The sequence below is a fragment of the Malaclemys terrapin genome, chromosome 21 (genome assembly GCF_027887155.1).
Source record: "Malaclemys terrapin pileata isolate rMalTer1 chromosome 21, rMalTer1.hap1, whole genome shotgun sequence".
Lineage (NCBI taxonomy): Eukaryota > Metazoa > Chordata > Testudines > Emydidae > Malaclemys > Malaclemys terrapin.
Genome location: NC_071525.1, coordinates 15,966,584 through 15,987,667, shown reverse-complemented (window position 1 = coordinate 15,987,667; position 21,084 = coordinate 15,966,584). Strand labels below are relative to the sequence as shown.

At 50.2% G+C, this 21,084-nt stretch overlaps 1 pseudogene; it reads right to left on the bottom strand.

The window, feature by feature from the left end:
• Window positions 1-238: 238 nt before the first annotated feature.
• Window positions 239-21,074, bottom strand: LOC128827350 (uncharacterized; annotated as a pseudogene).
• Window positions 21,075-21,084: the final 10 nt, after the last annotated feature.

Here is a 21,084-nt window from a genome sequence, read left to right as displayed (position 1 = left end):
AGAGTTGAGAGTCAGAATTCTGTCTGTGATGTGACATCATCAAATGCAGAGCAATTAATGGCAGTATCACAGGTGATTATGACTTGAAGTGAGCAGGACCTCTACCTAGCAAACACCCTATGTCCCCCGGAGTTAAAAAACAAGGGAGGAGAAAGAAATCTGATATTGAAGCAATACGGTCTCTAAATGAAATGTTTTCCAAAGTGTTTTATGGGTGACTGCATGTCTCCTACAGATCATAGATGTGACTCTGGTCGCCAGCACAAAGGGGAACCAGTGCAGCCATCACATGACAACTTCACCTTCGATATAGCAGGATACTTGGCTACTATATCCTACGTCCTTCCAGGCTGTGAATGACCTGGGGCAAGAGAAGAGAGAGAAATATAAATCTCCAGGAGAAAGACTTTTGACAGACTAGCCATTCGATTGGAAGAATACACACCCAAGTCTATTGTTCCAGAGGTGATGCCTTTTCCATGGAGAGCTTAATGCCAAATAAGAGATGGGAAGAGGACCGAGCCAATGATCTGCATGGAATTGACACAGATGAGCAGGGATAGTTGAAACTTGTGGGGAAAAAAACAAGGAAAAGTTGAAAATTGTGGAAAAAGCTACGTACCAGCTCTGCGTGTGTGAGTAAAACTGTAAACCATTTTGCCATGTTCTATGTACCTTACTTAAACACTGCATCCAAATATATTTTCCAGGAATGCCTGCTTCATTGTTCTGCTGCTAATGTACTGTATGTTACTGGAGCCAACACAAATCTGCCTCCACTGCAGACAAATTCTGAGGAGATTTTCACCTCAACTCCATGTAACTGTGCCGCTCACTAATCTTCTGTTCAGAGGGAAATTTAAAAAGTACACCCGAAATATTTGTCTTTCCCCATAAAAGACTCACACAAGCAAAATGGGGACAGTGTCTAAGGCCTAATTCTGCACTCAGCTCAATTAATGTGGGCCCCTGCATCTATATAGTCAGGTTCAGTAGCACGCCCAGATGCAAGATCAGGCACTAACTGCTTCTACAGGAGAAAGAGTCAGTTTCATTCTATTAGGTGTTGTCTACCAAATGTACAAAGGAAACAACACCCTCCCTCCCCATTTTCTCATCTCTTTCAGTTTGAATAATTTCTTTAACAATAGGTTATAAGATTCAGACAGAGGTATAATTCTTAAATTGACAGAGTAGACTTATATGACTCGGTGGTAAAATGCCTTAACTAGTGCTTCTAGTAGAGAAGTAGACCTTTGCTACCCCAGTCTTGCTGCTACACCAGTGAACATGGTGGTGAATTACTGGGCTTCTATATGCCAGTATAGACTGAGTCGCAGGGGAAAGTGATAATATTAATCATGAATACATGCTACAGAAGTTTCAGTGAAGCTGAACTATGCTAATGCTAGAAACAGGAATAATGATTCATTTTAAGATAATATAAAACATTGCCTGCTTTTGGAAGCAATGGTTGTATCTCTTATAACCTTGCCAATAGCCCTTCCCACAATTATATTGTGGGGTCAGGTAATGTAGCACCTGGTATAATTTATTCATTTTATTGTCCCTAATGCTCAGGGCTTTGTCCAAACATTGCAGGTTCTTTGCCCTGACCAGGCTTCTCTTGATCCTCCACCCTATAATCCTTTTTAAACAGACATTCAATCCATTTACTCTAATAGAAAATGAGAGAGGGGGAACAAAATGAAACAAGAGCAAAACAAAGGGACTAGAGGGGGAAGTGCTAAATAGCATATTAATTTTAGATATGATTCTCCAGTCCTGAAAAAAGAACTCACACCCACCTGGAACCCACTGAAGCCAAAGGGTGAGATCTTGGCCCCATTGATGTGTGTTTTGCTATTGACTTCAGTGGAGTTGGTCTTTCACCTCAGGTGTAGGGTGGCCATCCCCTGCAGTTCTCTTTGCAGGATCAGGCTCTGAAGATTGTATTCGGGTGTGGATATTTAAAAATAAATATAACATCCAAGTTTGATCCCAATTCAGTTTTTTGTTTTGTTTTTAAAGCTGGTGGTGGGGGAGGTGTCAAATCAAGAGCTCAGTGACAAGATCTTAAAACCATTTTCAAAGGTTTATTTTGAAGGTGGTTTTGGTATGTAATCCACCTCTGTATCTTGCTATACCTGAAAGTAATATTAGAAACCACTGTCAGCTAAGAAGTCATTAAAAATGTTGACTTCTCCCTGTGTTACATCTTTGATTGCTGAAAGTAAGAGGGTTTTAAAAATCTAATTTACTTTTCAAGGGTATGCTCTTTACATGTTGCATTTATCTAGAAAATAATCAATCAGTTAATTTTCCTTGTTTTCAGTCAATTTCATTCTCTGGTTCTCTTGCAACTCAAAATTGTTAGGGTTATAAACATTGCAAAGGACCGTTTACATTAAAAACACATGCATTCTCTGAATTGTTTGTATTTGTGTGTGGAAACATTTCTATTAAATCATATTAGATTTCTTTAGAGTAAAAATCTCAATGCTGACTACCTCATAATAGCCACTTAATTATTTTTTAAATCTATTACCTGTTATCTAATTCAGAACACACTGAAGTAAATCAAAGGAGTTTCATGGCTTTCAGTGGGTTTTGGATCACACCCTCAATTATATTAACACTGAAATTAACACCTGGCTGAGGTTAATGAATGGGAAGGGGATGAGTTAGCACCTGTGCTTTTGGTATTGTTTGACTGGAGAGTGCTTCCTGCAGGGCTGGATTAAAGGAAAACTGCACTGTTTTGAATGCATAATAAAAAGAGATGTTCAAAGCTCTTGTAAAAGATAAACTGTTATTTTATTCAAAACTTTCTTTAGAAGAAGAGGTAACAGAGCTATCAACTTTGAAAGGCCTTGTCCCCTGACTGCCCCCTCCTGAGACCTTCCCCCCATCCTAACTGGCTCCCTACGACCCTACCTCTACCTGTCCCCTGACTGCCCCAAACCTTATCCACACCCCCACCCCCAGACAGACATCAGGGACTCCCACGCCCCATCCAACCACTCTCCACCCCCTGACAGCCCCCCCCAGAACTCCCGAGTCATCTAAACCCCTCTGCTCCCTGTCCCCTGACTGCCCCCCCCGGGACCCCTGCTCCTAACTGCCCTCCAGAATCCCACCCCCTACCTAAGCCTCCCTGTTCCTTGTCCCCTAACTGCCCCCCTAGGACCCTACCCCCTACCTGTACCCTGACTACCCAAAACCTTACACCCCCAACCCCCAGACAGCCCCCCCCGAACTCCCGACCCATCCAACCCTGCTCCCTGTCTCTTGACTGCCCCCTCCAGAACCTCCCTGCCCCTTCTCCGACCCCTGGCCCCCTTACCGTGCCGCTCAGAACAGAGTGCTGCAGGGGGCACGCTGGGCAGCAGGGGAGGGGGAGCGGGAGGAGCTCCAGACTGCCGGAGGCCCGATGCGAACGGCCGGCCGGCGATCTGCGAATGCAGGGAGGGGGAGGAAAGGAGCGAGAGGAGGGGAGTGGTCTCAAGTGGCAGGGGAGAGGAGGGGGAAGCGGAGGAGGGGCTCTGGCTGCCAGAGCCCCGTGTGAGTGGCACGATCCGGCCGGCTGCCCTGTCAGCGCGCGCGCTCTGCATGGGGGGGAAATCCGGACATTTACAAATTCCCCCTGGATGCTATTTTTAACTCAAAATAGCCGGACATGTCCGGCAGAATCCGGACGAATGGTAACCCTAGGCTCTCAGGCCCCACTTGCGCAGGGAGTGGTAATCTGGAAGGGAGGAGGGAAGGGGGCGACTGTGAGTCGAGTGAGGTGAGGAGCAGCACCCCCTGCTGCTCGAGGCAGGAACAGCTGCTACCCACCGTAAGTGAAGATTTCCTCTTGGCTTTGGCCGGCTCCTGCGGGGGCAGAGAGAGAATTACCCCAAATGCCCAGCTCGGGGGTGGGGAGGGGAGGAATGGGGCAGGGACCTTTCCCCTCTGGGGGGCTCCGGCTCCGATCCGGCCCCAGGGCACTCACCTGATCTGGCTGAGCTCCCGGGCTCTCTGTGGGTAACAGGCCTCTTGGAGCCTAGAAAGAATAAGCTTTGGGATGCAAAGGATCCAGAGACCCCAGCTAAGACCTGCTCTCCCCCCCACCTGCCTCTGGGATGGGGCACAGGGGAGCTGGTTATCCAGGGAGCCCTCGCCCGGCCCCGAGATGCGGCCGCCTCTGGGGTGGGATGTATGGGGGGGCTGGTTATCCAGGGACTCCTCGCTTGGCACTGAGATGCGGCTGCTTCTGGGGTGGGACATGTGGGGGGGGTTATCCAGGGACCCCTCGCCCAGCCCCGAGATGCGGCCGCCTCTGGGGTGTTACCTGTCAGCTCTATGTTCTTGGGGAACCAGGGTGCAGTATCCAGCCTGTCTGATTCATGAAGGACACCACCCCCTGGCCCAGACACCATTGCTCTTTCCCTACAAAAACCCCTACCCACGCTCAAGTAAGTGTTCTGCTGCATGGATCCAACATCTGCATCAGTTCCATTGAGACGTCTTCTCCTGACTGATCGTGCTGGGGGCTCTGCCTGGATATGGATAAGGAATTGTTTAATGTATTACGGGAGGTAAATACTAATAGAAACTGTGTAATTATGGGGGACTTTAACTTCCCGGATATCGATTGGGGAACAAACGCTAGTAGCAATAATAGGGCTCAGATGTTCCTAGATGTGCTTGCGGATCAATTCCTTTATCAAGTGGTAGCTGAGCCGACGAGGGGGGAGGCCATTTTAGATTTGATTCTGGTAAGTAGTGAGGACCTTGTTGAGGAAGTGGTAGTGGGGGACAACTTGGGCTCCAGTGATCATGAGCTAATTCGCTTTAAACTAAATGGAAAGAGTACCAGAATTAAGTCAAAGACTAGGGTTTATAATTTTAAAAAGGCCAATTTTAACAAATTAAGGGGACTGGTAAGGGAAGTGGATTGGGCAAACGTATTAAGGGACCTAAAGGCAGAAGAAGCCTGGGATTACTTTAAGTTAAAGATGCAAGAGCTGTCAGAGGCCTGTATCCCCAAAAAGGGAAAAAGATTACTAAGCAAGAGACTTAGACCGAGCTGGATGAGCGACCGGCTGAAAGGGGCGATTAGGAAAAAACAGAAAGCGTACAAAGAGTGGAAGAGGGGAGGGATCAGTAAGGAAACTTACCTTAGCGAAGTTAGAGAATGTAGAGATAGAGTGAGAAAGGCCAAAGGCCGGGAAGAGTTGGACTTAGCGAGGGGAATTAAAAGTAATAGCAAGAGGTTTTACAGCCATATAAATAGGAAGAAAGCAAAGAAAGAAGAAGTGGGACCGCTGAAGACTATAGCCGGAGAGGAGATTAAAGATAATCTAGGCATGGCGCAATATCTCAATGAATATTTTGCATCGGTGTTTAATGAGGCCAATGAAGGTATTAGGGATACTAGCACCGTTACAGAGGGGCATACGGGATGGGGGATTACCGCATCCGAGGTAGAAACAAAACTAGAACGCCTTAATGGGACTAAGTCGGGTGGACTGGACGATCTTCATCCGAGAATATTGAAGGAATTGGCGCGGGAAATAGCAGGCCCATTAGCGACTATATTTAATGAATCTGTAAACTCGGGGGTAGTCCCGTTAGACTGGAGAATAGCCAATGTGGTTCCTATTTTCAAGAAAGGGAAAAAAAGTGACCCGGGTAACTATAGGCCTGTTAGTTTAACATCAGTAGTGTGCAAGGTGCTGGAGAAGATTCTGAAAGAGAAACTAGTTGAGGACCTTGAAGTTAATGGCAAATGCGATAAATTACAGCATGGTTTTACGAAGGGCAGATCGTGCCAAACGAATCTGATCTCCTTCTTTGAGAAAGTAACGGACTTATTAGATAAGGGAAATGCGGTGGACCTAATTTACCTGGATTTCAGTAAAGCGTTTGATACAGTACCCCATGAGGAACTATTGGTTAAAATGAAAAACATGGGGATCGATATGAAAATCCAGAGGTGGATAGGGAATTGGTTAATGGGGAGAATGCAGCGGGTCGTATTAAAGGGTGAATTGTCGGGTTGGAGGGAGGTTACTAGTGGAGTGCCTCAAGGTTCGGTTTTGGGACCCATCTTATTTAATCTATTTATAACTGACCTCGGGACAGATTGCAAGAGTGGGCTGATAAAGTTTGCGGATGATACGAAGGTGGGAGGAGTTGCAAACTCGGAGGAGGATAGGGATACTCTGCAGGGAGACTTGAATGAGCTTGTGAATTGGAGTATTAGAAATAGGATGAAATTTAATAGTAAAAAGTGTAAGGTTATGCACTTGGGGACGAATAATAACAATTTTAGTTACAAGATGGGGACGCATTGGTTAGAAGTAACGGAAGAGGAGAAGGACCTAGGGGTCCTTGTGGACCGCAGGATGACTATGAGTCGGCAATGTGACGTGGCGGTGAAAAAAGCCAATGCGGTCTTGGGATGTATTAGGCGAGGTATATCTAGTAGAGATAGGGAGGTCCTGCTTCCGTTGTATAAGGCGCTGGTGAGACCTCATTTGGAGTACTGTGTGCAGTTCTGGTCTCCAATGTTTAAAAAAGATGAACTCAAACTGGAACGGGTGCAGAGAAGGGCGACTAAGATGATCAGAGGAATGGAAAACCTGTCGTATGAAAAGAGATTAGAAGAGCTTGGGTTGTTTAGTCTGACAAAGCGAAGGCTGAGGGGGGATATGATTGCTATCTTTAAATATATCAGAGGGGTTAATACAAGGGAGGGAGAGGAATTATTCCAGTTTAGTACTAATGTGGACACGAGAACGAATGGATACAAACTGGCCGGGGGGAAGTTTAGGCTAGAAATTAGACGAAGGTTTCTGACCGTCAGAGGGGTGAAATATTGGAACGGCCTTCCGAGGGAAACGGTGGGGGCGACGGACCTGTCTGGTTTTAAGATTAAGTTGGATAAGTTTATGGAGGGAATGGTTTAATGATAAAACATAGTAGCCAAGGAAAACCAAGCAATGGTACATGAACAACATAATGGCCAACAAGGGTCAGGCTAGAGACTCTTGCCTATATGCTCGGGGTATTACTGATCGCCATATTTGGGGTCGGGAAGGAATTTTCCTCCAGGGTAGATTGGCTGAGCCTCTGGAGGTTTTTCGCCTTCCTCCGCAGCATGGGGCAGGGATCACTAGCAGGAGGGTCTCAGCCGATTGAAGTCACTAAAACACAGGACTGGGGACTTCAACGGTAGAGTACAGGGAAGGGTCTTGCGGCCTGCAGCATGCAGGGGGTCAGACCAGATGATCATAATGGTCCCTTCTGACCTTAATGTCTATGAGTCTATGAGCCTGTCTCCAGCACTCTGGACCCTCCCCTACCACCACCACCTGGGACCCCCGACGGGTTCAAGCTTCACAGAGTGGCGAGAACCCAGCTCTCTCTCTAGGTGTAGCCTTCTGACCCTGACTTGTGTGATCACTTATAGTTTTCTAAACCTGACTTTTGTAATCAAATTTAAGCTAGATTCAATAATGTCACTGTTTTCTTTGTTTGGCTCCCCTTGTATTGTTACTACCTGGCAATAAATAACTTTTATGGTTAAGCTGTTTGCTTCCCTCCCTCTCTCTTTTGTGTTTTTGGCTTCCCCATTCGCTCTGCAGCTACGCCCCTCTGACCTAAGCTACAGATCCCTGCAGCGCCCAAAAATCCTGTGGGGTTTGCTCATCAAGTGGGTTCCGACCGGAACGATTGTAACGTGGAAGTGGGGATAGGGATGTGCTGAACCTGTGGCTTAGGAGGGTGACAGCTCGGAGGTGCTGCTCGACCCAGCCTGCTGAGTCCAGGGACATAGAGGGGATCAGCTTGAAAGTGCTGATTGACCCAGTCCGCTCAGACTGTCTGTGTGTCTGTGTGTGTCTGTGTGTGCGTGTGTCTGATTCTGGGGCTGGAGGAACCCAGCCCTGGGGAACCTAGGTCCCGGGGAACTTGCAGAAAGGAGAAGTAGAGCTCTGTATGAGAACACAAGTGACACAAGCAGTACATTGATAGAATTACTGACACCCCCCCCCCACAGAAGAGTAACCCTAATAAATGAGCGTACCCCAAAGTAACAGGCAAATCTGGTAACAGGGGTGGGATGTGGGGGGCTGGTTATCCAGGGAGCCCTCACCCGACCATGAGATGCAGCCACCTCTGGGGCTGGTTACCCAGGGAGCCCTTGCCTAGCACCGAGATGCGGCTGCCTCTGGGGTGGTGGGATGGGGGTGGGGGCTGGTTGTTTCTCCTACCTGAAGCGGTTGTGCTCGTGCTGCTGGAACTGGAGCCTCCAGACCCTGTGGTGGCTGCAGGGAGATCAAAGGAGGGTGAGATTCAGATCTTGGACAATTCTGCCCCACCCCACACCACCCACCAGCTCTGCCGGTGCCCCTCACTCGCAACCTGCAGCCCTGGCTATCCCAGCCCTGGGGTTCCCCTCAGCAGCTCGGCCGTGGCCCTCACTCCTGACCCACAGCCCCCTGCTCTCCCAGCTGGTCCTTCTTCCATTTTTAACATCCCTGTCACTCTTTTCAGTCTGAGCTCTTATGTAGGGAGCTTTTCCCAGCCAAGTCACACCTAACTGGGCTGTTGCCACTGGAGGGACTGGGGGGCACATTGGGGGGCAGAGCCGTTACCTGCTGTATGATTGTGGGCGTGGACAACAGGTTTACTCCCCCACCCCCCCGATTTCAGTCCATGCCTGTATTGGAACTGCCAGCGCCTGGGGCTGGCTCAGGTTTCATGCCCATAACATGCTCCTTTAACCTCCACCAGCTCGGGGAGCTCGGCCCGGCTGGCAGCCCAGCTGGGCGTGCTGACTCCGCCGGCTCCGCATCATTCCCTTGGCACGTGCCTGGTAACCACACCCCCGTCTCCAGGGGCAGGCTCTCAGGTGAACCCCGGGCTCAGCGTTGCTCCCTCGAGGGGCAGGTTGGTGCCACGTACTAGCCGGGATAAATGGCGAGTGACTGAGCTTGCTCAGGGCAGGAACCAACCCCTGGCTTGACCCCTGTCTGGGTGCAAAGAGAATGGGGAGAATCTGTTAACCTTAAGCAAAGCTGTTTTCTTGGGGGAGGGGTGACTCTCGGGAACCCCTCGCTCAAATTGCCCAAGATTTACAGCTCTAAACCTACCCTGTAGCCCCAAGAGGAACACCAGCTCTCAAGGCAATCCAAGTTCCCACGTGGATTTTAGAGCACGTAGCGCGCTGCCTTTGTCTCAGCACTGCGGGTGTGAGCCATGCACCGAGCTCACCTGTTCTCAGCTCGCTGCCTTTCTCTCTGCGCCACGGGCCTGTGCCACGCCCCGAGCTCACCTGTTCTCAGCTCACTGCCTTTCTCTCTGCGCCGCGGGCCTGTGCCACGCACCGAGCTCACCTGTTCTCAGGTGCCCACCCCAGGTCCAGCATTTTGGCTGTGCCTTGGCTGCCCCTGTCCCTACACCAAGTCTAGGGACCCTGATGAATAAGAGAGGCAGAAACTGGGGCTGGTCGTTCGTATGAAACACGTTTATTAGGTGTGGGGAGATCAGGGGTGAATGTGCAGCAGAGAGGAATCAGATCCTGTCGGCAGCGGAGAAGAAAGAAAGAAAGAAAGAAGCTGTAATTTTCCACACTGTAGTCTCGCACTGTCTCTTTAAATCCGCAGCAGGAAGCTGTGACACCATTAGTGTAGATGGCACCATCAGGAGCGAGTCCCGGTTGTCAGCAGCCACGATGCTGACCCAGACGCTGCGCTGCCCCCTGGGGGCCACTGTAGGGCCAGCAGCAGCTCGCAATGGTTGGGGTCGGCCGGCAGCTGGCGTGGGGCACGGCTCAGGGGGTCTGGGTGTCCTGGTAAGGGGGTGGGGCTTTGGGGGGGTCATTGGCGAAGACAGCTGGGGCCCCATGTTCTGATAAATCACCACAGACTGGAGGGAGAGACAGGAGGAGAGCATGAGGGACAGCCCTTGGGACAACCACTCCCCTGCCCCCCCACATTCCCCTGTAGCCCCTACTCCTCCCTCCATCTCCCCACATTCCCATGCAGCCCTATAGGGCAGTGCACAGACACAAATTGTTCATGGAATAACTCCCCTAGGGAAGTACGGGCGGGGGGAGCGGGGGCGGTTCCTACATCTGTCAACTGACCTAAAAAGAAGATGGGTTGACAGAAGAAGGAGCAATGGTCTCAAGTTGCAGTGGGGGAGGTTTAGGTTGGATATTAGGAAAAACTTTTTCACTAGAAGAACAGGAGTACTTGTGGCACTTAGAGACTAACAAATTTATTAGAGCATAAGCTTTCGTGGACTACAGCCCACTTCTTCGGATGCATCCGAAGAAGTGGGCTGTAGTCCACGAAAGCTTATGCTCTAATAAATTTGTTAGTCTCTAAGGTGCCACAAGTACTCCTGTTCTTTTTGCGGATACAGACTAACACGGCTGCTACTCTGAAACCTGAAATTTTTCACTAGAGGGGGGTGAAGCACTGGAATGGGTTCCCTAGGGAGGTGGTGGAATCTCCTTCCTTAGAGGTTTTTAAGGTCAGGCTTGACAAGGCCCTGGCTGGGACGATTTAGTTGGGGTTGAGCAGGGGGTTGGACTAGATGACCTCTTGAGGTCCCTTCCAACCCTGAGATTCTATGACAAATTTTTCACATACTCAGGGATAGAACCCAGGAGTCCTCACCCCTGGCTTTAACCTCTAGACTCCACTCCCTTCTCTGAGCCTGGGATAGAACCCAGGAGTCCTGGCTCCCAGCCCCCCAGCCCCTCGCACAGAGGCTGTCACCATGTCGCTGTAGCTGTCCCGGCAGAGTGTTTTGCACCCGAAGGCAGCACCGGAGATGGAGATGCAGAACTCCAGGATGGTGAAGACCAGGAGAATCGTGGCCACCCCGGGCATGGTATCTTGGCCAGGGGAGATCCACAAGGGACTGACTGACTATACACACAGCGCCTCCTGCTGATCCTCCCGCTCCCCACAGCACGGCGCCCCCTGCTGAGCCTCCCGCTCCCCGCGGCACAGCGCCCCCTGCTGAGCCTCCTGCTCCCTGCGGCACAGCGCCCCCTGCTGATCCTCCCGCCCTGCTCCCTTCAGCATGGCGCCCGCTAGGGACCTCCCACCCTGCTCCCTGCAGCGCTGTGCCCTTCATTGAGCCCCTGCCCCATCTCTACAGCATGGCGCCCCCTAATGGCGTTCAGGGCATCAGTCCCAACTCCTGGGCCACGGCCTGATGAGCAGGGTCACAGATAGCACCAGTGCCCCCAGCTTCGCGGGGCAGAGCTGGGCAGGCCCGGGGGGCGGCCGGACTCACCGCAGGCACTCGGGAGATCGGCGCGCAGGACTTGGACTCCTTGATCCACTGGTAGGTTCCGTGCGGGTAGTAGAAGATAAACGAGAGCGAACAGAGGATGATGCCCACTCTGGCACTGAGGGTATTCATAGCCAGCATGGCCTTCACCTGGGAGAGAAGGCGTCAGAGACGTGGGGCCAGGAGGCCCAGCTATGTCATCCACGCACCCCACACCTCCCACCCCTGCATCCCCCCAGCCACCCTCCTGCCCTTGAATCCTGCACCCCTCCAGACGCCCTCGGCCTGTGCCCAGTCTCCACGGTACAGCAGGTCGGCGGAGATTTTAGTGTCTAGAGAGACAAGGCGGGTGAGATCCCAGCTTCCGCTGGGGAAAGAGGCAAGCCAGCCTGATCTCCAGAGCTCTTCTTCTGTTCCTCGTTACAATCTTCAGTCCGAAACGGGTGGCTTTCAGCCATTCGCTGCAGTTTTCAGTAGCAACGTTTTGGGCTTTGGGGCAATTTTGAGTAGACATTTTTCATTTTCCCTGCACTTTTTAGCACCTTCCAGCTACAAATTTGCTCTTTCTTGGGCAAATTTTGGCAGTCAATTGGCCGTTTTTAGCTGTTTGGGGTGGGCTGCTGTTTCCGTCTGAAAAAACTTGGGAGGGGGGGAGAATTTTTGGTGGCTGTTTTGGGCTGAAATTTTTCAATTTTGGGCAATTTCCCCCTGGAAATTCTTCCTTTTGTGACAGTTTTTGAGTAAAATGTTTCAATTTTCATCCGTTTGGGCAGTTTTTGAATGAGAATTTTCAATGTTGGGAAAAAAGTCAAAATTTTCCTTTGGAATTTGCAGTGAATTCCCCCCCAAATTTTTCATGTTTCATTTAACTTTCCCTGGGGGGAAACCCCAATATATTCCAACTGGCTCAAAAAACAGGGGACAAAAACCTCATTCCTTACCAGTGAGATCTTGGGGTTCTTGGCAGCCGCCACACAAATGAACCCCGAAAGGATGTACTGGAGGAAAAGCAGAGATGGGTGAAAGCTGCCGCCCACTCTTCACTCAACAGGTGAGACCATCCCAGTGCACCCCACTCGCTTGGTACCTCAGTTTCCCCTCCATGCATTAGGTATAATGGCACTCCCTCCCTCACAGGCAGGGTGAGGATCAATACATGGCGGGGGGGGGGGAGGGGGAGAGGTCATACATTACTCAAGCTCATTACACATCCCAGAGGCTCCCTTCCCACCATGCCAAAGGTCTTATGTGTCCCCCACTTCCCCTCCCTTCCATGCCAGGGGGTTTCTGGGTTCTACATTCTTCCCTTTCCCCCCATGCCAGAGGCTCTGTTTGCCCCACAGGGACTCAGTTGAAGATGGGGGAGGGGTCCAGGTGCTGCGGGATGGGGACCAAAGAAGCCCCTGTGATAGGTCGGGGCTCTGCACAGACACACAGCCAGTGGCCACCCGGAGGACTCACAGAAGGGACATGCGAGCTCACCCAGCAGGTCAGCGGCAGGTCAGGGGGCTCTCCAAGCCCCACAGCCAGTGCCTCAGTCACCACTCTGCCACCCCTGGCTGTGCCAGTTGGGCTTCCAAAGACCACTGGCCATGCTCCGGGAAGCCGGGTTCAGGGCACGGTGCTGGCTGGCTAAACCACGCTACAGTGAGGATTTGGAGACGATGTCCTCCTTCTTTTCACACACACACCCCGAAGCCCCCACCACTAGGACTTACCAGGATCCCTGTCCAAAAGGGGGTCCCCACATGTATCGCTATTAGCTGGTGCTCATTTCGCCAGGGTGAAGATGATGCCGAAAGCTACCTGCCCAATGCCCATGAGTATCTTTGTGATCTGCCGAGACACCGTGGGGCATAACATGTTACTGGCCAGGAGCTGCATTCTGGGGAACTAAGAGAATTTTTCACTTGACCACAGCTCAAAGAGCGGGGAAGCACAGTTACTCAGTCCCTACTACACGGTTACTCCATCCCTACCACATGGTGACACAGACTCTACTACAGTCTCTGTATTTTGGCTTGTCATTCACGAGAGGATAAAGCCTCTAGACAGAGCCTCAGGAGACTTGTGTTTTATTCCCAACTCTGCCACTGGCCTTCTGGGTGACCATAGGCAAGTCCCTTACCCTCCCCGTGACTCGGTTTCCCCACCATACCTCATTTGTAAAGTACTTTGAGACTGACTGATGACAAAGGCTACTAAGAGCTAGGGATGATAATTATATGACTACACGTCTACTTAGGCCAAGATTTCCAAAGGTATTTAGACACCTGAATGCAGGTAGGTGCCTCTTGGGCTTGACAAAAGTGCCAGAGCTAGGTGCCTAACTCCCATTGACCTGCCATGAGCTGCAGGCACCTAACCTGTGTAAGACTTGGTAAGTCCTACTTGGGCCTCTCTGCAACATTGGCCACCTAAATACCTTCGTAAAGCTGGGCCTTAGTCCCTACTATGTGGCTGTTCAGTCCTTACTACTTGGTTACTGAGTCCTTACTACATGGTTAATCATTCTTTACTAGATGCCTTCTCAGTCCTTCCTACTCAGTTCTTACTACATCCTTACTCAGTCCTTATTGCATAGATTCATAGATTCTAGGACTGGAAGGGACCTCGAGAGGTCATCGAGTCCAGTCCCCTGCCCTCATGGCAGTACCAAATACTGTCTAGACCATCCCTGATAGACATTTATCTAAGCTACTCTTAAATATCTCCAGAGATGGAGATTCCACAACCTCCCTAGGCAATTTATTCCAGTGTTTAACCACCCTGACAATTAGGAACTTTTTCCTAATGTCCAACCTAAACCTCCCTTGCTGCAGTTTAAGCCCATTGCTTCTTGTTCTATCCTTAGAGGCTAAGGTGAACAAGTTTTCTCCTTCCTCCTTATGACACCCTTTTAGATACCTGAAAACTGCTATCATGTCCCCTCTCAGTCTTCTCTTTTCCAAACTAAACAAACCCAATTCCTTCAGCCTTCCTTCATAGGTCATGTTCTCAAGACCTTTAGTCATTCTTGTTGCTCTTCTCCGGACCCTCTCCAATTTCTCCACATCTTTCTTGAAATGCGGTGCCCAGAACTGGACACAATACTCCAGCTGAGGCCTAACCAGTGCAGAGTAGAGCGGAAGAATGACTTCTCGTGTCTTGCTCACAACACACCTGTTAATACATCCCAGAATCATGTTTGCTTTTTTTGCAACAGCATCACACTGTTGACTCATATTTAGCTTGTGGTCTAACCCCTAGATTCCTTTCTGCCGTACTCCTTCCTAGACAGTCTCTTCCCCTTCTGTATGTGTGAAACTGATTTTTCCTTCCTAAGTGGAGCACTTTGCATTTGTTTTTGTTAAACTTCATCCTGTTTACCTCAGACCATTTCTCCAATTTGTCCAGATCATTTTGAATTATGACCCTGTCCTCCAAAGCAGTTGTAATCCCTCCCAGTTTGGTATCATCCGCAAACTTAATAAGCGTACTTTCTATGCCAATATCTAAGTTGTTAATGAAGATATTGAAGAGAGCCGGTCTTCCTTCAGCAGTCCTAAGCAGTCTTCCCATTCACTGCCTTGTAGTCAGGGGCGGCTGTAACTTTTTTGCCGCCCCAAGCACAGCAGGCAGGCTGCTTTCGGAGGCATGCCTGCGGGAGGTCCGCCAGTCCCACAGCTTCGGCGTACCCGCCGCCCAATTGCCGCCAAATCCGCAGGACCGGCGGACCTCCCGCAGGCATGCCACCGAAGGCAGCCTGACTGCTGCCCCCACGGCGACCTGCAGGCACGCGCTTGGAGTGCTGGTGTCCGGAGCCGCCGCTTCTTGGAGTGCCACTCCGTCAATGGCTGGCAAGGAAACACGGGCCAGCCCGCTACACTGGTTCTGGCTCAGGGACCCTCTAGCCAGCAATCAAAGCCTGTTCCCTTCTCGGCCTTACTGCCTTTCCCTGAGCCCTGTCCTGGCTTCTCCTCTCACTGGGTTTGCCAGCCCAAACACACCTCCCTTCTCCCAGGGAGTGACTACAGACTTTCCCCTCCTTTGCTGCCAATTTCCAGCCTTTATAATCCCCTCCTCAGCTGGCTTCCTCATTCAATCAGTGGATTGCTTAGTCACCTGATTCCTCTCCGCTGTGGCCTAGTGGGTTAATTAGCCCTCTTCTCAGTCTGCATTAACCCTTTCAAGGAAAGTGTGGGGTGAACACCCCATCACACTTGCATTTCTTTGTCTGCTTTCTTTATTGCCCTTCTTGTCCGGATTGTTCACAATCCTCCATTGTGTTGCTGCCTTGCTAGGAATTGTCCAAATAGAATTTTTTATTGTTTCTATTTTTCTACATATCCAAGAAGGTACTAAAAGTTAACAGATGCCAAGAAATAATCTCAGATGCCATGATGCAATAACTGTTAACAAATGCTTACATATGAATGGCCATCACTTTCTAGGCGCAAAGTGTACAGGAACTCCTCCCTTAACATTGTCGATATGTTCCTGAAAAATGCGACTTTAAGCTAAACGATGTTAAGCGAATCCAATTTCCCCATAAGAATTAATGTAAATAGGGGGGGTTAGGTTCCAGGGAAATTTTTTTCACCAGACAGAAACTATATATTATATAGATATACACACAGTATACGTTTTAAACAAACAATTTAATACTGTTCACAGCTATGATGATTGTGAAGCTTGGTTGAGGTGGTGAAGTTAGAGGGAGGAAGAGGGAGGGATATTTCCCAGGGAATGCCTTGCTGCTAAATGATGAACTAGCATAGGGTTACCATATTTCAACAATCAAAAAAGAGGACACGGGGTGCCGCCTAGCCCCGCCCCCTCCCACTTCCCGCCCCCCTCGGAATTCCCCTACCCCCTACCTGTTCCCTGACTGCACTCTCCTGAGACACCCCCCCACCCTAACTTCCCCCAGGACCCCACCTCCTGTCTAAGTCTCCCTGCTCCCTGTCCCCTGACTGCCCAAACCGCTCTCTACACCTTCTCCCGACAGCCCCCCCAGAACCCCCGACCAATCTACCCCCCCGTTCTCTGTCCCCTGCCTGCCACAACTGCTCTCTACACCCCCTTCTCCCGACAGCCCCCCCAGAACCTCCGACCAATCTAACCACCCTGTTCCCTGTCCCCCGCCTGCCCCAACCGCTCTCTACACCCCCTTCTCCTGACAGCCCCCCCGAACCCCCGATCAATCTAACCCCCCCGTTCCCTGTCCCCCGCCTGCCCCAACCGCTCTCTACACCCCCTTCTCCTGACAGCCCCCCCGAACCCCCGACCAATCTAACCCCCCCGTTCCCTGTCCCTTGCCTGCCCCAACCGCTCTCTACACCCCCTTCTCCTGACAGCCCCCTGAACCCCCGACCAATCTAACCCCCCCGTTCCCTGTCCCTTGCCTGCCCCAACCGCTCTCTACACCCCCTTCTCCTGACAGCCCCCCCGAACCTCCGACCAATCTATCCCCCCCGTTCCCTGTCCCTTGCCTGCCCCAACCGCTCTCTACACCCCCTTCTCCTGACAGCCCCCCCGAACCCCTGACCAATCTAACCCCCCCGTTCCCTGTCCCCTGACTGCCCCAACCGCTCTCTACACCCCCTTCTCCTGACAGCCCCCCCGAACCCCCGACCAATCTACCCCCCCATTCCCTGTCCCCCACCTGCCCCAACCGCTCTCTACACCCCCTTCTCCTGACAGCCCCCCCCGAACCCCCGACCAATCTAACCCCCCCGTTCCCTGTCCCTTGTCTGCCCCCCCCAGGCCGAGGGAGAGCTGCGAGCTCCACGTGCAGCCAAACACTGGGGCGCTGCTCTGCGGGGGAGGAGGGAGCGGGCGCGGGGCAGGGACTCTGGCTGCTAGAGGCCCCAGTGGCTGCGAGCAGCTTTCAATCAGGCCCAGCCGTCCAATCAGCCGCACCGCACTCTGCATGAGGGGAAGGGGGAAATCCCGGACATTTCTACTTTATTAGAAATCCCCCCGGACGGCCATTTACAGCTGAAAAAGTCAGACATGTCCGAGGAAACCCGGCCGGATGGTGACCCTAAACTAGCACTCGGCCGAGCCCTCAAGGGTTAACACATTGTTGTTAATGTAGCCTCTCACACAAGGCAGCACGAACAGGAGGGAGGGGAGACAGCACAGCAGACAGAGACAGACACACACCTTGTTTGGGGGAGAGAGAGAGAGATGCACACTGCCCCGTTCAGGAAGCTGACCCACTCTTAAGTGCATTGTCTTTTGAAGTGGATCAGGAAGTTGAGACAGCAGCTGCTGCCCCAAGCACTCTCTGTCTCTCTCCGCCGGTGTCCCCTCCCTGCTCTACATGGAGAAGGGGTAAGCGGGGTGCAGCAGCAGGGGGGAGGGGGACACCCTGACATTAGCCCCCCTTACTCCCCTCCCCGCACAGCAAACAGGAGTCTCTGGGAGCAGCTCCAAGGCATAGGGCAGGAGCAGAACATGGCAGTGGGGGAAGGGACAGCCCCGTTCATTCCCCTGCGGGAGACCAGCGGGCGGGGGGGGCTGGGGCCTGCTGCCCCCACTCCGGGGCCGCCTCACGATAGTAGCCTGGGCCTCCCTCCAGCAGTTGTGGAGGAAGGGTTGTTTTTTTGTTTTTGCCACGCCCCCCCACCACGCCCCCACCCGCATCACCCTCCCCCCTCCCCCCGCGTCCTGATATTTGACTTGGGTGATCTGGTCACCCTAGATATAATCAATGGTTTCTACAGACAGTAGCTTACAAGTTTTAACAGAAGACCCAAGACATTTTTGTACTGGGTGAAACTGTTGGATTTCAAAGTGTGCGGGACAAATTATGAGGGGGTCACTGTCACTTGGGAGAATCACTGTTAGTACCATCTTTAATATCCCTACAAAATATTCTCTGGAGTCAGTCCCTGGGGCACAGATGTTAAGCAATTTCTACAAGTCACAGTCAGTCAAAGCGGAACCATAAAAAGAACCCAGATCTCCTGATTCACCTGTTCTATCCTCCTCTCTCTAGCTACCTGTCATGTGATGAACTACACCTTCTGTGATGGACTACTTTTACTGAACCAGGGCTGACTGCAGACAGACACCAGAGACGCTGGCTGTTAGCCAAGCATGGGAAGCAGAACTCGGGATCTTCAGCTCCAAAAATAGGCCTCTGTCACTTGAGCACAAAGAGAATTACCACCAGTTCTCCCTAAACTTGAAGCTTTTATTTATCTTTTTGGGCTAGTCTCTAGAGAGGGCACATAGTCATAAACAAATGGGCAGGGCAGGGGCAGGCAGGATGCACACATCTATAACAGCCACTACATCACCCCCTGTTTGTGAGTTAACACCTGGTTGTCATGGCAATTGCACCACAGCCTTCATTGTGACATCCTCTAGCCCAAGCAAAGCTCTTGAGGCAATGAACAAAAGTCAGTGCTCAACTTGGCCTCAGAGAGAGACAGTTGGTGCCGTGCTATACTGTAGCAATTTTGAGTTTTTGGTACATACAAGATTTGGCATTCAGACCTCAGAAGTAAGTGAGTTTTTCCATGTACCCAATATAATAGAACTGTGTGAGTTTTTTTATGAATGGAGTTGTGGGGCCACAGGGGTTTTAGCCTAGTTCTCAGTGGGCATTAGATAGATTATTCCTGTAACTTTGAACCTAGAGGATTCCAAATGAAAACAAAGCTAACAAAGAAAAGCTTGAAAGAATCTTAACCTAAATAGGACTTAATCAGTCTCTTAAACAGAGGGATATTGTATGAGATATGGAAACAGTTTTAAGGCCATCTTCAACTGCAGAGATCACCTCATTGTTTAATGAATTCCTTTGCCCTATCATTAATGAGATGAGTACCAACCTGAAAAACAGTCCTGTCTTCACAAGTCAATAATAATCGTTTGTCTAGCCAGTGATCCTAAATATATATATATATAGAGAGAGAGAGAGAGAGAGAGCACCAATCACCATAACATCTCTCTATCCACCTATCAAAGTAGGGAAGTACTATTTACCTCTCACATAACACAAGAAAAAGGGGTCACCCAATGAAATTAATAGGCAGTAGAGTTAAAACAAAATGAAGTACTTCTTCACACAATGCATAGTCAACCTCTGGAATTCATTGCCAAGGGATGTTGTGAAGACCAAAAGTATAACTGGGTTCAAAAAAGAATTAGATAAATTCATGGAGGACAGATCCATCAGTCGCTATTAGTCAAGTTGGTCAGAGACTCAATCCCCATGCTCCAGGTATCCTAAACCTCTCGTGCTAGAAGCTGGGACTGTACAACACTTGAAATTGCCCAGTAATGTTCATTCCTTCTGAAGCACCTGGCACTGGTCACTTTCAGAAGACAAGATACTCCCATTGCCCGATCATCTCTCTTTAAATGCATGGAAGATTTCCCTAATGTCTAATATACATTTCTCTATTTTTATTCAGTTAAGATCTCAGAACCCATTCGTGGAGGATGGAGTACCTAAGGTCAAAGGTGGATTCTTGGTAAGAAGATAAAAAAAGTTTTACATTGTACACACTGTACAGAGTGACAGTGTGTGTGTGGAGGGGAGTGGGGGGTCGGGAGTGACAGGGGAAAAGGTCTGACTTTGAGCCACATAGTGTAGCCAAAAAGCCTCAGAATACCATGTAGGCCACTGACAGCTTGACACATAATCCTGCAGGCAGCTCTGCTTAGTGTATAGTGTTGCATGTCTCCTTCTGAACCCCCTAACAGTTGAGTGGTTAAATGTCTGGGTTCCTCTCAGAGATCCCTTCCTAAAATAATAGTTTTAGGTGCCTCAAAAACTCATTAAGCCACCCTTTTAACTCAGGTTTCCTGCTCAATGCTGGAGTCAGCAATCCTTTAGCTCCTCTACTGTTCACAGCATTCCTTAAACCCACAGTTCATAAATGGCTTTGGTTATTGGTAAAATACTCTTATTAGGAACTCATTGGGATATTGTCTGTCATTTTACACAGAGGAACAGAATAATAAACAGACTGTGTATTCCAACCTTAAATCGATAGACACCTCCCAGTGCCCTACCCATTCCTAACATTTTGTTGTTTCCATTTCATTTAGGATGAAGGTTCCATCAAGTGCCAGACCAAGGATCCACACCAAATTGGCAGCTATGTTTTGGCCCCTAACCTACTTTGTCTTTCCGAATGAAGCCTCCTCACCTTTTAAAAAGACAGATCCATCCTTGATCAGGTAATTCTGGCAATGAGCATACTCCTTGCCCTAGGTTAGAGTACTTTGGGGGCTGCAGGGTTTCAGGTACATGTATGAAACAGGGCCCCCATCTTTCTGAAAATGTGGATGCAGCACTGTTCAAAAAACTCTTCCTTCGCCAGGGGTGTGTGTCCTGCCTGGACCCCGGCAAAGTCTGGGAATGCCCACATCTGGAGCTTGGGACCCATTTTTCTAGTTTATGATGCTCTCACGAGTGAGAAAAGAAGGGAATTAGGAACAGAAAATGCAGCAGTCACATGTTTAGTGTGATCTCAACTTTGCTCTCTCTATTTCACTGGGACTATAGGGTAGGCAGGGGGTGAGGAACAGCTCTACTAAGAGGACAATGTACTTACAAAGGTATTTCTACAATGTAGTTTGGGGACGGGGCAACTGAGAGCTCCTCCAAAGATCTCAATCACTGGTAAAGAGATTCTTCCCGAAAATCCATTGCCCGTGAGTAATGGAGCACTCCATCCCTGATTCAATGGAGTTTATTTTCTCCTTTGGTAGTGACCAAGACCAAGAAGAATGGCTGGTGAGATAAAACAGCTGATGGCCATATAGGGATTA